Source organism: Oculina patagonica, unplaced genomic scaffold, assembly GCF_052425735.1.
Source record: "Oculina patagonica isolate OP01 unplaced genomic scaffold, crgOcupat unplaced1313, whole genome shotgun sequence".
NCBI classification, from domain to species: Eukaryota; Metazoa; Cnidaria; class Anthozoa; order Scleractinia; family Oculinidae; genus Oculina; species Oculina patagonica.
Window position 1 is genome coordinate 1 of NW_027557316.1, and position 3,946 is coordinate 3,946.

The window sequence follows — 3,946 nt, forward strand, 5'->3', positions numbered from 1 at the left end:
GACTTTTATTAAGTACAGTTTTGTTGGAAAGTTGTTGGTAAATGTTCTGAATTGCATGCACTTTATGAAATGTTGACATGGCTATGGGCCAGGCTAGTTGGCTTTTTAGGCTCGCAGTAAAATTGTACTGTTTGCTAGAGGATTGTATTAGTGAGACTCTACATGTATAGTGGTATGATAACACCTATTAGCATTTATAACCCAGCTGTCTATTGGCAAAACGTGCAATCTGATTGGCTACCACAGGTGCTGTTCATTTAAATAATTAGACAGCAAGTTCGAGGTTTCTATCGGCTGATAGTTGGCGAAAGCGGCGAAGCCCGAGCCAACTATCAAAGTCGACAGAAACCAAGAACGAGCCGGCTAAATTGTTTTAGCATAACCCACTGACTGAACTATTTAAACTCAGAAGGAACACTAGAATTGATTTATTGAAGGTTTTGATTGAAAAAATTCAATAAAAATTAGCGCGCGCTCCGAGAGCCGTCTAATGATGGTGTTTGTCATAGACAATCAGAGCTGCGGGATTGTCAATAGACGGTCAGTGTGGTTGTGCTAATGATGGTTAGACCACTCTCACTCAGCATGCTCTTAGTTTTTTGCTATTTTATAAATCAAAACCTTCAATACATCAATTATAGCGGTATTCTTTGTTTAATAGATCAGCCGCTGGGTTATATGTTAAAATACTGGGACGGCTCGCGCTCGGTTTCTATCGACTTTGATAGATTAGTGCAGGGGGCTTTGCCCCTCGCCAACTATCAGCAGAGAGAAACCTCTTGAGCTTGTCAGTCTAAATGTTAATTATCAGCCAAGTGCAAGATCTATATGTTACTAGCCAACTGTTGCTGATTTTCATTCACCAATACCTCAAAGAATACTTTTACCATTGACTTTTAATATGTTTCTCCTCTTTTCCTACTAGAAAACCTATCAGCCCTAGTAATGGATGTGAAAGAAGCCATAAAGCAGCATTTGCCACAACAGAAGAGAAGGCTCAAGCTCTTGCACACTTTCTCGTTGGTACATGCTTTGGCTTAGGCATCAAGGCAGTAGCCCTTATTACCAGCATGGATGCACCCCTGGGAAGATCAAGGGGGAATTCTGTGGAAGTGGCTGAAGCAATCAGTTGTCTGAATGGGAAAGGTCCTGAAGACTTGAAGGAACTTGTGTGTGAAGAAGGCAAGTAATCAAATGGGAGAATGTGATCACACTTTTCTCTTAAGTCAAAATCTTGCTGAATCAGAGGTGTCTTTGTGGTTCACATACTCTTTGTGCTATCAGAAAGGAAATAAATGCAGTGCAGGCTACTAATTTTTTTTTAGTATTTTTGTTCTTCTATAAAAACAAGTAAATACATAAATTTGTACGACTGCTACATAACTATACTCAACCTTTGAGTGCCCCAATCACCGTTAAAGTAGTTTCCAAAGCTTTCATATCTCTGGTAAATTAACAAATATTACTAGTATTGGTTTTATCATTGTGTAATTTATTGCTCTTTTGACTAAAGCTTCTAAAGATCTTTTTCAGTAATAAAAACTCAAATCCTACTACGGTTAGGTGGTCATCTACTTTATGCTCTGAATAAAAGTAGAATCAGAAGATGCTGGCAAGAAGCTTGTTGCTGAAACCTTGCACAATGGAAAAGCTCTTCAAAAATTCTGTGACATGTTAATAGCACAAGGCGTCCAACCAGGTGCGGTGACAGAAGCTCTGTACAGTCAAGAAAGATCCCTACAGCATCCTACCTCTTGCTTCCCAGAAACATGAGCTTCTTGCTGAAAAGAGTGGCACATTATCTAAAATTGACGCACTTGTATTGGCACAAGTGAGCCACAAGCTTGGTGCGGGAAGACATAATGCCACTGACAAAATTAATCGTGGAGTTAAGCCGCCCGATATTAAGTGTGCGTGTTGGTCAGTTTGTAAATAAAGGTGACAAGTGGGTAATTGTATACCACAACGGCAACCTCACTGATTCACAAAAAGCCTTATTGGAAAAGGCTCTAGAGGTTGATGAGAATGGCGGTACAGCAGACCTTCCTGCTGCGTCAAGAGTTATTGATGTCATTGACAGCAAAAGGCGACGCTCTGTTTTTGTTTGTCAGTAGTGCTGCCGATCAGAGGCAGAATTTTACTGGTCAGGAGATTGTTAATCTAAAATAAGGCTCCAAAACCTAAGATTTTATCATTTGTTATTTCTTATATTTTACTTTTGTGCAATCACTCATCACAATGTTCAGCATGTGCAAATGTCATCATGTGGGAGCAATGACACTGATTTTTGTTAACAGAATATTAAGTATTTAAAGGAAAGTTTTAGTGATTGTCATTCCATGAATTTATTTTTATTTCTTTTTTTCACATCTTTGATGAAATAGTAGACTTATTTAGCCATATAACATTTTTTGAAATTATTTTAGTTACATCTGTGTTCAACTTGGTGTGTTACATGTAAGGTTTTTGAAAATAATGATTATTAAGGTCAATAATATCAAGCCCCACCCCACCCCCATAGTTTTACTTATTATAAGTACCAGCTTTTTTTTTCGGCAGAAATACTAGGCCATAAGCCGAACCCCCAATCTGGTTGAGTTTTGACCAGTTTTCAGTAAGATTTGGTGAAAAAATCGCATGACTTATAGCCGAATAAATACGGTAACATGAATATGTGCATAAATTATATGCGCATGGAAACTTCTTGCATCCAAGCAGTACTAAAACTCCAGTACGTGGTATAAATTGTCTTTCACTTGATATTTAACAAATTTCCAGCAAATAAATGCTGTATTTATACTGACAGCTGTCTTCTTGAACATACTATCTAGAGGTGACATGTTTTAAATGTAATGGTTATAATAAGTCACTGTAAAATAATTTTTCCCATTTAACAAACAAATAGCATTCATGTTAATTATTACTGTTGGGGTTTTACAAGTCAGTGTAAATTACTACGTAGGTTACTCAGTAGCCTTGCAGATATTACCAGGGTATTCAAAGAAACCAAACCAGAGATTTAGACATTTGCTCTTTGAAATATAATTCCTGGAAGTTAAACATGGCAAAAATTTAAAGCCTGATTGTCTGGCGTAGTCTATGAATCCTCATTAGAAAATTTCGTACTCATTTAGTAATTAATAATCATAGAATTGAAATTTTAGTCACATACAATTTTTAGTCACCATCAATGTTATTTTTGTGGTTTAACATAATTGTACATGTAATATAATTTCATAATTATAACAAAATATCACACCGGTAATTGAAGTGTTGTAATTTATTGTGCGATAATATGAAATAAACTTAATGAATTAATGAATTAAAAAAAAAAAAAACATTTCCTTGACCTCCTTTGCTTTTTATGCTCATTCATGGTGCGTGCTGCGAAGCACGAATAAATGAGGATAGTAAAATGAACCAGCTGTAGACGGAAGTTGTTTTTCGTTCCGTAGACGGAAGTTGTTCGAAGACCCAGGTAAATTTAAATAGTACCCCCTCCTCCTTAGTAAAAGTCAAAAATAAATTCCATGAAGCTCAGATATACATGTGGAAAGAACTTACATATTTTATAATGTAAGGAAATAAATGGAATGTCAGATCAAAATTTCTGAACTTCTATTTTCCCCTTTCGTTTCTTTGGTTAGTAAAATTTACGATGCCTTGAGTGGTCTTCCTGGTCACACATTGTGATTCGTCACACACATTATGATATGAACATGTTTTATAAATTACCAAAGATTATTGACGTACTTTTATTTTCTGTTCATGGTAAACATTACGTCGGTATTTTCGCCAACTGGGCAACATTGTGAGCCAAAATAAGGTCTGTTTAGCCAAAAAATAGCAAACGTGCAAAACTAACATTCCTTTTAAGCTCGCTCATGCCGCGGAGCACGCAATCAATGAGATATTAAATTTTTTACCCTCCATTCGCGTCTTTGAA

General features: G+C 36.5%; 1 pseudogene; it reads left to right on the forward strand.

Moving 5' to 3' along the window:
* The first annotated feature begins 925 nt into the window (after positions 1 to 925).
* Positions 926 to 3,280, forward strand: LOC144639795 (thymidine phosphorylase-like; annotated as a pseudogene).
* The last annotated feature ends 666 nt before the right edge of the window (positions 3,281 to 3,946 follow it).